Genomic DNA, 18,299 nt, shown 5'->3' on the forward strand with positions numbered 1-18,299 from the left:
CTTAGTTCTGACTTGCCAAGTGAGTTATTGAGAGTTGCTTCTCCTTTGAGCAAAGTTTTCTTTCTTCTTTCTCGTTTTCATTCTCATTTTCATTGCGATTTTGTCATGTTTAGACATTTCTATTGCCCATGGCCTACTTTATTTGCTGCATTTTTATATTTTTCCCTCTTGTCATATTTAATATATCACGTTTTATCCATCGATTTCTACTGTACCTTTTTCCCATTCTCATACTCTGCTGCATTCACCACTTCTTCTCTCAAAGATATCCATTCGTATTCTAGCGGATTCCTTCCCCTGTTTCAGTCAGTCGTTGCATTACGGTAACTTTAAGATTATCGAAAAACTGTGGGTCTTGACTTATTCAAGTTCCATCTCCTTAATTTGCTACCGTTTATTGTCTCTTTAGTTGTAAACTGCAGCTCATAACCAATAGATTATTGTATATTTGCGTCTGCACCGGGAAAAGTCTTCCAATTTAAAATCTGGTTTCGAAAACTCTGTTCCAAATGTATATTATTCTTTTGTGATTCTTAAGCAAGGCGCTGGCGATGATTACATTATGCTCTGTGGGAAATTCTATCAGGTGGCTTCCACTTTCATCCTTTCCTCCTAGCCTTTGTGTTCTTACTGTTTTCGTGTACCTGCTACTGTATCACATTTTAAATTTTTGTCTCCCTTAACTATCTGAATAATCTCTTTTATCGTACATTGTTTCAATGTGTTAGGAGATAGTAAACAATCATGAACGGTAATCATGAAATCTGTTTATGGTGAAATGAGAAAACATGAATAATGAAATATGTGAAAGAGTACATTGTACAGAAAATGAAAAATTGGTATGTCTTCGCCCAACTTCGTCTTTCCTTCATGTAGGTGTAAGATATAGTTATTCAAACACACCAGTCGTTTCGGTGGGTCCGACCCCGTACCTCAGTGGCTGTCCGTCATTGGCTACCGCTTGCGTCTGCCGCTTCCAGATGGGAACGCCAATTCCGCAAGCCGCCGCGTCAAAGCGGAAAACGCTTGCCGCTGCCGTTGCCGCACGCCGCGCTGCCGCGCTCTAGTGGGAACCGGCCTTTAGTCAGAGCACAACAGTACAGAGATTGCAACTGTACACGATTTTTGAAATAAAAACTGCATAGTTAAAGCGAATTAAGAAAAACGTTGATGGCTGTTAATGAATTAGAATATTTTAAAGTTTGATTTACCGTAAGTTTGTAAGAATTTATCTAATACATGAGTAGGACCTGCTTCCAAGAGCGTGACATCGCCAGTGTACATGTGATACGGCTGGTGACCAGTCATCGCGTTAGTGTTTGTTTACATAAGGATCAGGATGAAAGTATAGCAATGGGTCTGCTTCTTCAGGATTTGGCAAATTTTATTGTTATTACTAACTTTGTGGCCGGATGCCCTTCCTGACGTCACAGCCATCAAGTTAAACTTAGCGACGGAAATAGTGTTCTCCATTAATTTATGAATTGTGTAAACCTTGTTCTGTGTGGCTGTCTGTATCTTATTCTCTGAGGTGGAATTTGGGGAGGAGACCAGTATTTGCCCAGACCAGCGTGGGAAACCGCCTAAAAACCACGCTCAGAGTGGCTTGTGTGCCATCCCACCGAGCGGTATAAGGCGCTGCAGTCATGGACTGTGCGGCTGGTCCCGGCGGAGGTTCGAGTCCTCCCTCGGGCATGGGTGTGTGTGTGTGTGTGTTTGTCCTTAGGATAATTTAGGTTAAGTAGTGTGTAAGCTTAGGGACTGATGACCTTAGCAGTTAAGTCTCATAAGATTTCACACACATTTTTGTACCATCCCACAGTAATTAATCCGCCGCGCGGATTGAACCCAAGTCTGGATCACCTTCTCGTTTTGCAAGCAAGCGCGCTACGCTATAAGCTATACGAGCAGATCTCAAAAGGACTCTGTAGCCTTTGTTAGATACATCATAAATGGTCCCCATACTTGCTAAGCCACCTGTGTCCAAACGGCAGTCTTTCTACAAACCACTCTTCCTAAAGACCTTTTCCTGGCAAAACGATCTACGAAAGGTTCGCGAAATTCAAATAGTGGGAACATTGGTTCGTCTTTAACAGGCTGACTGCAGTAGGGGTTCACGCTTGACGCCATGTGTCCTCAGGTGATCACAGGCTCCGCTATATTTAATAGTATGTGGTGCAGTACTGCGCATTAATTGTTATTTCTTGACATCTATTTTCAGGAAATCGGGTAAAATATCTAGTTCAACGTTTAGAACTTAGTTTTCTGCAACTTCACACACCATCGAAAAATATATTGTACTAAACAGAGACGAGCATGTGATCGCTGGTGGCTTCGCGGCATTAAAAGTGGTAATACTCCGTCCACGTTGATGCGATATTAGGTTTAGTTTCAAATACTCTGTTTGTCGCTGCACATACGCAGAAATACTACTTGTCACGGAAAGATGGTGAAGAGGCAGAATCTGCAGTGGCAGCTGCGCAACAGATACTCACATCTACACATGGAGTAATTGATGGCTGAATCCTGCTGTGTAACTCATTTTTACGGGCGAGGACACATCAACACAGAATGTGTTGAGCGATCGATTTTGTATTTGTCATAGTGATTATGGTTCGACGGGATTACTAACATAAGCTGGGCACCCCTCACAATACAGCAAAATGTTAAAATGCACGGGATCACTTCCAATGAAAAAAAGAATCTTTCCTTTCAAAAGGGGAAAATTTTTAAGACAGTTACGGAAACGGTATATTTCATTTTTATGAGAGAAGTTCTATAATGCATTTTTATTGTGTTGGTTTATTCTTAGTGCTTGCTTCATCACAACAGAAATTTTCCCAAATTATGGTGGTCTCCACAGGCTCATTACAAGAATACACTCTAAGACAAAAAAAGGCGTACCACCAAGGAGTTATCCGAATGGGACGGAGATCGATAGATGTGATATAAACGTACAGACAAATGTTGACAATTTCAGAAAAACTGGATGATTTATTCAAGAGAAAGAGCTTCACAAATTGAGCAGATCAGTAACATTTTGGTCCACCTCCGGCCCTTACGCAAGCAGTTATTCGGCTTGGCATTGACTGATAGTATTGTTCGATGTCCTCGTGAGGGATATAGTGCCAAATTCTGGCTCAAATTCCTAAGATTGTTGGATATCCCTACCCATAATGCTCCAAACATTCTCAATCGGCGAGTGATTTGGCGACTTTTCTGGCCAAAGTAGGCTTCGGCAAGCACGAAAATAAGCAACAGAAACACTCGCCGTGTGCGAGCGGGCATTATCTTGCAGAAAGGAATCCCAGGCTGGCTTCCCATGGAGGGCAACGAAACGGGGCGCAGAATTCCGTCGACGTACCGCTGTGCTGTAGGAATGCCGCGGATGACAACCAAAGGGATCCTGCTATGTAATGAAACGGCACCCCCGATCATCACTCCTCATTATCGGGCTGTATGCCAGGACACCCAGGTTGGTATCCCACCGGTTCGGGGCGTCTCTAGACGCGTCTTCGTTGGACATAGGGGCTCAATTCGATGCAGGACTCGTCACAGAAAACAATTCCAATCCAGTCAATGAGAATACATGCCGAATGTGCCCGACACCACATCAAACGGGTGTGTTGATGTACAGAGGCCAATTGTAGTCGGCGCAAGGGGCTCCCTGTGCCGTGAACTCAGTCCCATTTCTGTGAGACGCCTATTAATTGTCCTTATGAACACTGAAGCACTAGTTGCATGCAGGGTCGATCATAATGATGAATCCGGGGCTCTGAGTACCTCCCTGACGATCGCTCGCTCCCCACGTTCTGTCGTCTCTCTAGGTCGACCGCTTCCTTCTTGACGCTGTGTTTAGCCGTGGTTCACCCATTCCTGCCAACATCGCCGAATAGTAGCATCAGTGCTCTTCAAATGTCGAGCGATTCCACGATTAGTCAACCGGCATCTCTGAGCCCAACTACACGTCCTCTCTCAAATGCTGACATCTGCGTATATTGTTCATGCACCCGTCTGCAAGATGTGGCTACTGTCCAACTGAGTACACGGAATGAAATTCGCTAAGACTTTATGCCATGGTATTAACCTGTCTCTGTTTACTATACTTGCCAGCTGCGCAGTTAAATCGCGCTGCAACGTCACGCTTTCATCTATAGGCCTCCAAAGGTTACATTTTACGCCGATACCTGTATGAATATCAATATGAGATCAATTTGCATAACTCCTTCGTGGTTACTGTTTTTTTTTTCTTTTTTTGCCTTAGAGTGTATTTCCATTTTTATCTTGGGTTGCATACGTATTCTGTAGGTTATTACTTCGGTTTACCAGTTTATTACTTTTTCTATTACTATTTTACACTTGCGTCTCTAGAGAAAATCTAATGGCCAGGCCGATAAATAATCTATTGTTAATGCAAGGAAATCATCATAAAGCTTTCCAGACTCAAGTGCGTGTCGGATCAAACAATACTTGTTCTGATCTTATTATTCCGTCAACTAAAGTTATTCTGTTCATTAAATGTGATTACTTATTCAGTGCCAGACAAATATTTCTAGGTCCAATTTTTTTTATTGTGTCTCTACAGTACGTACGTACTGGCCATTGGAAGAACGTTGTCATTTAGAAGCAAAATACAAATTTTTCTAATTTTTTTCGTCATCGTCATATCTCTCTCTCTCTCTCTCTCTCTCTCTCTCTCTCTCTCTCTCTCTCGCTCACTCACTCACTCACTCAGGCAATTTCAAAAGAATATTCCGATTTCAGTTCATATTATAAATGTAGGATTCTGAACGTGGTTTTAAACATACACAGCTAGGTCCTGTATCAAAAGTGCAAAATACCCTCATTCTTCACTGTAAAGTCAATACAGTTGTACTTACAAATGCGTGTATGACTAGGCACTGTAGCTAAGATACGATTTTGTAGTTCATCCACACTAGATAGATGCGAAGAGTTTCATAACAACTATTTTTAATGAACACATTGAGCAAGAATAATTTCTCCAATGCAGTTGGAGACCTTCGAGGTCATTCGTATAGCTCACATTGTTTTAACCGTTATAGGTCATCTACACACATTTAAAAAAAAAATTTGCATCACCCCGGGTCCCAGAACTCCTGAAGACAGACGTTGACTGTTGATATTGTATCACAGACACAGTCCCTTTGACTGTTCAGAGATGTCACTAAACGCACTCAAAGATGTAAACAACCATTCATAGTTCAAAAATGGTTCAAATGGCTCTGAGCACTATGGGACTTAACACCTGTGGTCATCAGTCCCCTAGAACTTAGAACTACTTAAACCTAACTAACCTAAGGACATGACACACATCCACGCCCGAGGTAGGATTCGAACCTGCGACCGTAGCAGTCGCGTGGTTCCGGACTGCGCGCCTAGAACCGCGAGACCACCGCGGCCGGCCAACCATTCATGAGCAGTGCCTATTAGAAGCAGGGGGTCCGACAGCCGATCAGTTCTAGTCATTCCACCAGGAAGGAGGTGCACAGCTCGTGTTGTCTGTAGTTCACCATGCCTAGACGATCGGTACAGCGGTTCGATCGCGTCAGCAATGTTACTTAGTGCCAGGAAGGGCTCTCAACAAGGAAAGTGTCCAGGCGTCTCGGAGTGAACCAAAGCCTTGTTATTCGGACATGGAGGAGATACAGAGAGACAGGAACTGTCGATGGCATGCCTCGCTCAGGCCAACCAAGGGCTATTACTGCAGTGGATGACCGCTACCTACGGATTATGGATCGGAGGAACCCTGATAGCAACGCCACCATGTTGAATAATGCTTTTCCTGCAGCCACAGAACGTCGTGTTACGACTCAAACTATGTGCAATAGGCTGCGTCATGTGCATCTTCACTCCCGATGTCCATGGCGAGGTCCATCTTTGCAACCACGACACCATGAAGCGCGGTACAGAGGCACCCACCAACATGCCGAATGGACCGCTCAGGATTGGCATCATGTTCTCTTCACTGATGACTGTCGCATATTCCTTCAACCAGACAATCGTCGGAGACGTCTTTGGACGCAACACGGTCAGGCTGAATGCCTTAGACACATTTCCAGGGAGTGCAGCAATGTGGATGTTCCCTGCTGTTTTGGCTTGGCATTATGTGGGGCCAACGTACGCCGCTGGTGGTCATGGAAGGCGCCGTAACGGCTGTACAATACGTGACAGCCATCCTCCGACCGATAGTGCAACCATATCGGCAGCATATTGGCGAGACATTCGTCTTCATGGACGACAATTCGCGCCCCCATCGTGCACGTATTGTGAATGACTTCCTTCAGGATAACAACATCGCTCGACTAGAGTGGCCATCGTGTTCTCCAGACATGAACCCTATCGAACATGCCAGGGACAGCTGAAAAAGGGCATTTCATGGACGAAGTGACCCACCCTAAGGGATCGCCGTTGAGGAGTGGGACAATCCGGACCGACAGTGTCTTGATGAACTTGTGGATACTATGCTAGACGATTAAAGGCATGCGTCAATACAAGAGGACGTGCTACTGGGTATTAGTGGTGCCGATGTGTACAGCAATCTGGACCACCACCTCTGAAGGTCTCGCTGTAGGGTGGTACAACATGAAATGTGTGGTTTTCATGAGCAACAAAAAGGGCGGAAATGATGTTTTTGTTGATCTCTACTCCATTGTTCTGTATAGGTTCCGGAACTCTCGGAACCGAGGTGATACAAAACTTTTCCTGATATGTGCATAATTGATGAAATGAGTTGTACGGGAATCTTCGAACACGCCGGTGCCAACGTGCTGAAAATGCATCCTGATGGAAAAATGAACTTATTGGAATCAAACTGTAAATGAGGGATAAAGTAGTTTTGAAGTATTTCTGTATACGATGTTCCCGTGCTTGAGTCAGTCACAAAGAAGTATATGCCTTAATGTCTTACACGCTGGATAACTTCACGTGGCAGATGTGAAAACTATATTCTCACATTGCGATGATTCATCGGCTCGTTTAGATTGGATGTTACCTTATAACCGAGTTCCTTTTAGTGACAGAAGACGAAGTGTCCGTGCCGAGATTAAAATACAAAACAGTGCATGGCATTCCTTTTTCAACAACGCAGAAGGAAAATTAACACCAACAATACTGCAATGAGAGATTGGTATCAGTCACAGAAAGTTTCTTCATATTCATATATACCACTCTTTCCATTTCTCACTACAGATGTGTTAAACGGTAGAGATTTTCATCATCGTTCGGAATATTTCCGATGGGCTCATTGACAGGGCTGTTATTTTGTCGAGTAGTTGTAATCCGATTTCGACATGCATCTCAACAAAATGGGCTACGCAGACAGCGCTTCACTGGAATTATTGTAAATCCTTTGCAGGACAATACACAAGTATGTCTTAATGTAACTTCGTAGACGTTCCTTGCGATTTTGTGACATCTCGTTGAATCGGGTGTACTGCCGGTGGTCTGCGTTTTTCTAACACAATATTTCGACGTCGTACCTCTGCACCTGTTGAAGACGCCGAGGTACGACGTTGAAATATTGTGTTAGAAAAACGCAGACCACCGGCAGTACACCCGATTCAACGAGATGTCAACTATGTCTTATAGTGGCGATACACAGAAATTGTGAGAGCGGCATAAACTTATGAAAGTGCGCCATTCGATACAGCGAAAGAAACCACAAAAGAACCCAGATTTTCATTATGGATACTAGAATAGTTATCCTTCATTTCATATCTGTAATACGGTTTTGCTCTGAGTTGAATGATTTTGGTCCAACTGAAATAGACTGAACTGTGAATTTTCACGTACTATGGTCGCAACTGGAGACGATACTTCAGTAACTGTTATTTATTTATTTACATGTCAAGTTCCGTAGGACCAAATTGAGAAGCAAATCTCCAAGGTCATGGAACGTGTCAGGACATGAACTCACAACATAAAAGTAATAACAGATAAAAATAAATGTTCATGAACCTGAAAGAAAATTAGTCCATAAGTTTAAGCAAACGCTATCAGCAATACAATGAGAATCAGCTTAATTTTTCAAGGAACTCCTCGAAAGAATAGAAGGAGTGACCCATGAGGAAACTCTTCTGTTTCGATTTGAAAGCGCGTGGATTACTGCTAAGATTTTTGAATTCGAGTGGCAGCTTATTGAAAATGGATGCAGCAGTATACTGCACACCTTTTTGCACAAGAGTTAAGGAAGTCCGATCCAAATGGAGGTTTGATTTCTGCCGAGTATTAACCGAGTGAAAGCTGCTTATTGTTGGAAATAAACTAATATTGGTAACAAGAAACGACAATAAGGAATATACATATTGCGAGGCCAATGTCAAAATACCCAGACTCGTGAACAGAGGTCGACAAGAGGTTCGTGAACTCACACCACTGTATAGCGCATATATTAAAACTAGGAACATCAATCATCACCACCATCAAATCGGCGATTGAGGCCCCTGTAGACCATGCGCCGACCTCGCAATGCTCCTCCATAGATGGCGATCTTGTGCACTTTGGATCCAATTGTCACGGTCTCCTACCTGGCAAAGGTCTTTCTGTAGCTTATCCTCCCATCGCATTCTGGGTCTTCCGATAGGACGGGTACCATCAGGTCTTCCCATAAGTACGGCTTTTGCCCGAGAGGTGTCTGGTCTCCTAGCAATGTGGCCTGCCAAGCTTATTCTCCGCACTTTCAGTTTTCGAACGATGTTCCGTTGCCTCATCAGCTCATACAGTTCTTGTTTTTTTTCTACATCTCCATGAGCTCTCTTCCCGGACAGGCCCAAAGATCCTTCTCATAATTTTTCTTTCGAAGACTATTGCGGCTTTGTATGCTTTAAGTTTGGTCTCAACTGACAGATTCTGGGATGACATTATCTGCTTTAGACTGAAATAAGTTTTAGACCCATTCTCAATACGTTGGTTTATTTCCTGTTATAAATTATTTTGCCTGTTGAATCATGTACCTAGGTATTTAAAATTTTCCGCTTTAGCAAATTTCCATATCCCTACCTGTAATGGGATGTCATTAGGGGATTCTCGTGATGCCTCCATTACCTCAGTCTTTTCCGCATTAATCCGTAACCCGACCTTACTTGAATTTTGCGCTAGGTCCTCTGCAGTTCCTGCCATCTATTCCTCTGCTAGAACCGCGATGTCGTCTGCATAATCCAATAAATCAATCTTACCATTTAGCGTCACCTCCTTGTTTTCTCTTTTCATTTCTCGGATTGCTTTCTCTAGGACCAGATTAAATAACAATGGTGAAATAACATCACCGTGTCTCACACCCGTCCTGATATGGAATTCCTTGGACAGCTCCGCTTGGTATTTGGCTTTGGCTTTTGACTCCGCCGTGCACACCTTTACCATATTTCTTAACTTCATTGGTATACCAAGCTCTCTCAGGATGCCGTACATACTTAATCCGTGGATACTGTCATAAGCCTTTGAGAAGTCTACGAACGTCACCAGAAACCAATGGTTGAATTCCCAGCACTTTTTCCAAATTTGCATCATGGTGAAAATTTCATCTATGGTCGAGCGTCCTTCCTGGAAGCCCGCCTGATACTCTCCCACAATATCTTTTGCAAATGGCTTAAACTTTTCAAGCATTATTAAAGATAGAACTTTATAAGGTACAATTAGGAGAGAAATGCCTCTGCAGTTGTTACAATTCCTATTACTGCCCTTTTCATGCAGTGGGATAGTGACGGCTGATTTCTACTCTTCTGGGATTTCCTCTTTTTCCAATATTTCTTTTATGAGATTGTATAGCTCTTCCTGAAGTGTTTCTCCTCCTGCCTTCAGCATCTCTGCCATTATCCTATCCTCTCCTGGTGCTTTATTATTCATTAGTTTCCTCATTGCTCCTCCACTTCAATGTTTGCGGCTTCTCCTTCAACCTCTGTATTATTCTCATGTGGAAAGACACTCTCTCTATCTTCAACATTTAATAACTCTTCAAAACATTCTCTCCACCTATTTAGAATTTTTTCTTGTCTGTTAGCATATTTTCATCCTTATCATTAATATCTAAAGCTTCGTTTCTGCGACCATTCCTCACATGTTTCAACACCTGAAACGTTTTACTGCTGTCTGATATTGCATTAGCTTTTCCGGTTTCATGAGTCATATTGTTCATGAACTTCCTTTTTCCTGTTCTCAGAATCCTATTTGTTTTTCTTCCTACGGTCTTGAGTGCTTCCCGTTGTTCCGCACATTGTCTGTGCAGCGTATGCTCCGCCCTTGCTCTCTGCCTGGCCTTCACAGCTTGTTCACTTGTCTCATTAAACCATTTCTTCTTAGTGGTTAACTGTTTCTCTCCTAGAATTTCTTCAGCTGCTTCAGGTTACAGGGGTCCTTATTTCTTAACATCGCTTGTTAGTACTTATTTCATGAGCGTGGTCTAACGGCAGTACTTCAGACATGTTACGAACCTTAATGTTATAGTGCTGGCATATCTCTGGATCCTTAAGCTTCTCAATATCAAACTGTCTCTTGGCCATGTTGTTCTTTCTCATTTTGTAGCACAGCTGTAACTTTAATTTGGCTATGACTAGGAAGTGGCCTGTGTTCGCATCTGCTCCTCTGTACGATCTCACATCCATCACACACTTCTTGTGCCTCTCATCTAACAGCAGATGATCTATCTGATTCACGGTGCTACCATCCAGGGAAATCCTGGTGCCTTTGTGGATCTATTTGTGGGGGGAAGATGCTGAGCTCACCACAAGATTCTGACTTAACGCAAAACTGATTAAAAGCAGGCCATTTTAATTTGTTTTTACATGTAAACTCTCTTTTCCAATTGTTGCTCTATACATCTCTTCTTGTCCCACTTTGGCATTTAGGCCTCCCAGAATAATCTTAAGATTTCTGTTGTTAATGCTCTCCACTGTTGACTCTCTTCTTCTTCATCACTTACGTTTGTTGGTGCATATGCATTAACAACGGTGAGATTGCCATGCCTATCTCTAAGAATTAGACACGATATCCTGTTGCAGTTCACTAGCCCTATCACCCTCTCACTCACTACAAATACCATTCCATGTTCATACTTGACGTTTTCTTCACAGCCTCCATAAAAGATTACTGATTTCTTCTCACGTAATATCCTTTCCCCCAGCCAGCTTGTTTGTTGTTATGCAGTAACGTCCATTTCATACTCTTCTACTTCAGAGACTACTATCTCAGCAGATCAAGGTCTATGCAGACTTTTAATATTCCACGTGCCAACTTGTAAACAAGTGTACCTAGCCATTTTAGACTTATGGGGTTCCATCCTATTCCCAGGAACATTTTTGAGGTTTTTTTGTGGGGTAAAATGTCCCCTGGACGCGTTACAGCCGCTGCGCAGGGTTACCCCAGTAGTGGGGCTGTCACTGTTCTACTCTGAGCTGGCAGGATTTCTTTTCAGGGCTTACTCCCTTAGGAAAGCTGGCTTCACCACGCCTCTAGAGCGCTCCCTGCCCTCTTCGTTGGAGATAGAAAACAAAAATGGAAGACATCCACGGGCCTCGAAACCCAATACCGTTGGGGTCGAAAAAGTAAGAGATGGCCAAGGGAAGCCGATAGGAAAGAAAACAGAAGCAGCAGTAAGTGGCTGAAATGCGAGACTTAGCTAAGGGCGCATGTGGTTGCCACCCACATACTCGAAAGGCGGGAGACACCTTGGGGGACTACTGTTTGTCTGAAATCTCACCAACTGACCTGTATGGCGCGGGTGACTACCAGGAGCATAGCTCCCGCCAGCATAGCTCAGTGTATCAGTGAGACACGCAAACCTCCCCACCAACGTTAACGTGGTACTCCTCGAGGAGGAAACTAGGAATGATACACTAAATTTAATAGTTAGTTACTGCGGTTCGTCTAGATTACTTATGATTACCTGTAGCGCAGAGGCAAGGAAGAGACAGCAATAATGAGTTTAACGTCTCTCTGTTTTTCACTGTGCAGAAACATTTGCAAGACGTACGTCGCTAATTTTCGCCAGTCCATGTTATCGTAAGCGCGATTTCGGAATCACCTCGGAGGCAACAGATGAACATTCTCGGGGTGGGCATAAGTAGGAAGGAAGATTAAGTAACCCACCGAAGACGACGTCACTAAAAGGAAGCAAAAATTCCGATAGCAAACGAATGAGGAAGAAAATGGCAATAGGGCCTATAATTTCCAGTCGCCATTCGTCTTATTCGATTTAATGAGACTGTGGATGGCTACACAGAGATTTAAACCCTGCACCACCCGAAGTACACGCTTTCCCAGTGATATATGCAGACGAATATCGTGAGAAATATGACAAGTTAATTTCATAAAGTCAAAACCATACTCCAGTTTGAAATCATTTATATAGCACGTATTTCTGTCCAAGAATAACGGATCATTAAAAGAGCCATGAAACCATTTGTCAATGGTAGAAATACGTAGATAGGCTTCTGCTGTTGCTTTCAGTTCGAATAAAATCCTTTTGTGTGTATGGCCGCGTCATCTTATAGATTGCTTAAAATGCCAAATTTCTAAAATGAACGACGTTTCGGCCGCGTTACAGCAGTCTTCCTCTATGTGCCGAGGAAGGCCGAACGTCGGTTACTTTAGAATTTTGGCATTTTAAGTAATTTATAAGACGACGCGGCCATACACAGAGAAAGATTTTATTGAGATTTGTCGACAGGCCTAGAACGCCTGATTAATAATCGCGATATTTAATATAGTTGTACTCGGATACAAACAAAACTGACTGGCTCGCTACACGCAAACCATAATTTTGTTGCCAACAGAAGGTGACCACTAAACAATTAATCTCACCTCTGAGATGTTAAAGAGTGCCTTTTGCAGTCAGTGTCTTTGTTTGCGGCGAAGTTTGTGGTAAAAGCAAGAGTTGATTGCGTAAGGTGGTAATTTGCTTGCACAAATTGCCGCGGGACACGCTCAGTGATGCAATGAAATTATAAAACAGTATAGCAACACGGAGGGGGGGGGGGGTGGGGGGAGACGCTGGAGAAGATGAGGTTTGTGCGAAGTTTTCTGCGAATATCGCGATTCGTTTCTACTCACCTCTCCTTGAGCTTTTCCAAAGAATTGAACAGACGGTTCGGAAGGGAAATACTGATGTGGGTTACCAGGGTAATGCTAGAAAGTGGCACAGCATTACTAGGCGGTAACCTCTTCCTAGACTTGTCGTTTTGTCTTGCAGCACTCGTCTTGGGTTCTTTGTTTGTCTTCCGTACATCTCACAATGGAGCTGGAAGCACAAATGATGCTGTCTCATCGTTGCTACGAGGAGCTTTCTCCAGCACGTTGCCATCAATCATCGTGAGGCAGTGTCCCCATGCCTCTTAAGTAGGCTGTGAGAACACATCACACGCTTACATATGACATCATACTTACGGATGATGATTCCCTGTATTTAAACTGCCTGTACACAATCAACCAATAAGTGCAACCGATTATCCTTACATTTTCTATCAACTAAAACTCTCTAGATCATTTATATTTACTGCGTTTTCATAGTTCATATCTCAAATGTCTAAAATGTCACGATATTTTTCAGTGGTTACGTTATCAGTCAGGCAAAATCGCCGTGGACGTTGAGGCAATCATCCCACCAATGCACCAGGTATCTGCCTGCTGCACATCTTCGTCCGACAGGAATCGTCGACTATTCAAAGCCTTTTCTTAGGGAATCAGAGGCATGATAATCACACGTGGAGAGATCAGGACTATAGGGCGGATGCTCGTGTGTCTCCCTCTTGCGTTGGCGTAACTTCTGCGTTACGGTATTTGCGATATGCGGACGTTCGTTATCATGAAACAGCACCAGCCCTTGGCGCTCCATTCCAGTCGGTGGTTTTCGACAGACGTGCTGCCCCATACACATTCTTTAGTCTCCGACTGATGTCTACCGATGTTTGTCCTTCGGCAGCCAAGAAAAGAATAACAGTACGCTGGTCCCCTTTGGATGCGTTTGGTAACAGCGTCGCCATAGATCAAGTTTCCGCATTTACCGCACGCACGTGGGAAAGACACGAATGTGTCTACATTTCTGTCAGAAACTTTTGGATCGTCCTTTATATATGGGCGATTCCAGAGGAAAGTATCATAGAAATGAATAATTCAACGATTTCGAGGTAAACGAAAGTACTGAGTAAATTATAGTTAAGTAACAGAATGTTACTTTTTGTTATTGACAATTTTATTTTTGTAACTATAGTTTTACAACTGTACTGTCAACTCCAGAGGATTCTGAATCTTTTGGTAATAGTTTTTTTTGTAGCTAATCGGAATGTTGTTTAGTTTCTTCCTGAATCGAGACGTTTTACAAAGAATATTGCATAAGGATGTATGTTTTTCTGCCCCACCTGAGTGTAGTTTGTAGCAGTTACAAATTTTCCAATAGCTATTTTGAATTCTTATATTCTAATACAGCACAGCATATTCCTTTTTCTTCGGTAGGGGATAGGGAAGAGTGAAATGTATGGCTCAAACATAGAGATTGATCATTCAGGGCCGATAAATTTAATACTACCTGCAGTGAAGCAGTAGGCCACGCTCAGCAAAACTCTCCTACGGAATGTATAAAATTTATTCTGAAAAACTTCAGGAACGAAAAAGAATCAACGTAATCTATGTCTGAAAATGCTTCGTTTCTGAGCTATTGTTGAGAGAACGGTTTGTTGATGTTACCGACAAACTTCAACATACTACTCTGTTGAACTCTTTCAAAACTTCTACAATAAAATAATAAATTTGTTTACACTTTGACATTGTGGTCGTATACACTGTCCCTCGTCTAATAGTGAAAGATGTATTGGCGGGGCAGGGAAAGGTACAGTACGCGGCCTACACATTCACCCGACTTTTTGCCTGTGATGAAACATAACAAAACTAATTTATGCACAGGATATTACACAACAAGCAAATTTCATCATCAAAAGCTTTCGAGAATGTCTACACAGTTTTTGAAAGGCTGGAATATTCCGTAACCCGATGAGTTTATTCCTGTGTTTTTTGCCGGAGGAGGACATTGTGATCATTTACTATGAGTTGGTAACATTATGATAAAATTTTTTTAGTTGAAATTTGCAGACAGACATTTTATTGTGAAATGCTTTTCCATAACAAATAGGAACCGGAGCAATTACGGACATACTGCATGTTTATCTGACTTATTCATTGCTGAGGAGAGAAAAATCGATCCTCAAAAGGATTCAGTTTCAACTGCTGTACCTAATTCTGCAAAGCAGCTTATCAGAAGTCCTACATTTTTTTATTGTGATATCGTGGGTTACATTAACATGCAGAAATGAAATAGGGAATACAGCGCAGCATAATGATGAAAATGAATGAACGAATCGAAATTTCTAAACTATTCTAAATCCTGTGAATCAATTCAAGAAGAATAAAGTTAGAAATCAGACTAAAATTTCAAAAGAAGCAATCCCTATGAGATGCGTTACTTTAAATTTCCTGTAGTCTCTTCGAATCAGTAGATATATTCCTGTTGCAAGGCCAGCCAAGTTTTCTGGTCGCTGCCAAAATTGATCTACTTCTTCATATATGAAACATTACGCTTCAATGCTTTGTATAGCGACAGCAGTTTCATGTAGTCTACCTCTAAGCGACATGGATTTTATGGATTGTTTAGGACGAGAAAGTATTAAGCAAGTTGCTCAGACAACAGCCGAACAGGATCTCTGTGGTCTCTTCGCTGGTCGCCTGTTTTCTGTTACACTTGATGAACAAGGCGAGGGCTGACAACGATTATGTAATAATTTTGGACATTGTGGCTCTGAACATTCGAAATAAAGGGTTTTACCTGCATTGCTTTCAGGAATGAACGAATACGGAGATTCCATTAGTTTACCAAGCATTTGAAATGACTGCCGAACGTTGGCGGGATACAAAACTGTAGGCTACCTCAAAAGAGGAAAAAATGTGGCGCTTGGCTGTCTTCGTGGATTCTGTTGTTGATCTACTCTTTATCAACATGGCAGATGACAGTTTCCGTACTGCAATGTATTTCTCGAATTCGGATATGGAAGTTTAAAGATGACCAGACGACTGACTGTGGCTTCTATATTTAGCTGTACGCTAAAATCCCTTAATATGCTCTTGCACCAAACATTACTCGCTCAGAAAAATTACCCTCTGTTTACATTAGGAATTTTCACACTCTTCTTTTTAATTACAGTGCTACGTTAGCTAAGAACGAGAGCCTCTTATGCTTTCCGTCTGGTCTGCTAAAAAGTATGGTGTTTTGCCGAATATAATTTCATTCTCTTTCAAAATTAAATGACATTCGAAGCTATATTGCTTCTCTGCTTGTCTCTTTTTACGTCTTAAATTCATAGGTTTGTCAGCGGTTTAGGCCACCAACACCACCACCGGCCAACCACGCGTTGGCCGGACGTGTTGCGAGAGTAACTACTCCGTAGTGCCATCAGGATCACGCCGCACATGAAATCCAAGGCCAATCCATCACTTTAGGTTCCAGCCCACCAGACAATCAGGAAATGAAGGCGTAGCACCTCGGTGGTTAGCCTGCCACGGGAAGGGCTCAGTTTGCTCGTCCATTCAAGCGATTTGAAGCGAGCTGCAACTGTTCATATCACTGCAGGTTAGTTGGACCAGCTGGTGGCCAGTGCCGTCCAAGTTTAGTGCGCCGGTAAAGTTGTTGATCCGAATTATCGATTAGTCGATATGGGAAACAAATTATCTGAGACAGTTGTTTACGGCGAATTTCTGTGGACGAAACGTTCGCTACAGTAGTATGAGACTTCATACTACGAAAAGTGCCAAAGTGGGTATTATGGGGCAAATACATAAAACGAATTTCGGAATGGGTCATTATGAGCTACACAAAGTCATTCCCAGAGTGGTTTAGATTTTACCATAGGGTAAAACCAAATGTTTATCACTGAAAATGTGGCAGTAGCGTCTAAAAGTATCAGCGTAAATGGATTACTCTGACCAGCATAGATGTCAGGAAACTAGAGCTCTTGTATGTGCATTCCCTCAGTGCAACAGTGACTGAACCAAGGGTCACAGTGACGGGCAGCTACCATTCGATATTCGTATGCTTGTATACTTATCATAAGGACCCCCTTTAATATAAGTTTTCTACATGGTTTACGCTAAAGTTTCCTTCCGTCACCGAGACGCACTGTAAGTAGTATGTATTTTATTTATTGATTTATTATCATGTAAGAGATGGCTGATGGCCCTAATCTTAAAAAATAAATAAACCACTACTGACAGCATGTGTCGATGAGAGATCCATATGTAATTTCGAAATACCTGTCAAACTGACAACAGGCGATGTCCTGCGTACCAAAATTACCATCTACGGCCATTAGTGATCATTGGTAATCACGAGGGAGCGTCTGTATTAGCGTGTCTAAAAGCTGACTTATTATACAGGATGTTCCAGGAGGAATGGTCAGTGCTCACGGACACGACAGGAACGATCATTTGAGGCAAAAATCGTCGTATGAATATACGCCTCATTCCGAATCGTTCCAGAGATAGAACAGATTCAGTCTACATTGTTGTTTATTTTCTGTATTGCTCGACAGTAAAATATTTTTAAAGCGGAATTTTACATGTCAATGCAAGAGAGCGAACTCAGATTAGTCTAGTGTGATATTTGGTTATCGATATGCACTAACAGAGACAGTACAACACGGAGAGTAACCAGCTGCTTCATGACGTAACTGTCAGCATCTGCCAGGGCGGTGCTGCCACTGCTGGAGTACTGGTAATTCTTAGTGTTTTCCTACCACTGCTAACGCATATCGACAAAATAAACATCGCACTAGACTAATTTGGGTCGCTCTATCGAAAGGGAACGCAAAATTCCTCTTTAAAAATTATTTTTTCTGTGTTGAATAACAGTGAAGTTCCGCTTTCTGGTCCTAGAAGGACCAATCGGGACCGACCGAGCACCGTGTCACCGTCTGTCAGTGACGTCCTCGGATGCGGTAGGGAGTGCCATGTTGTCAGTACACCGCTCTCCTGGTCGTTGTCGGATTTATTGACCTTCTGTACTTAATAATACAGTGATATGTCTGCGTAAGCAGAAGAAACTAACGATCAAAGTCCGAAAACAATTTATTGGACTGTACAATAAACCAAAACAAATTCTCCATGTATACACCAAAACAATACAGTAATCCGTCTTCGAATCACAACTACATACAAGAATAATGTAGGAAACAACTGAAATAATTTCCTACTAGTCTCCGCCAGAGACTTCTCCTATATACCAAGCCTAATCCAGATATCAGCAAGAA

The sequence above is a fragment of the Schistocerca serialis genome, chromosome 5, assembly GCF_023864345.2.
Source record: "Schistocerca serialis cubense isolate TAMUIC-IGC-003099 chromosome 5, iqSchSeri2.2, whole genome shotgun sequence".
In the NCBI taxonomy this organism is placed as follows: domain Eukaryota; kingdom Metazoa; phylum Arthropoda; class Insecta; order Orthoptera; family Acrididae; genus Schistocerca; species Schistocerca serialis.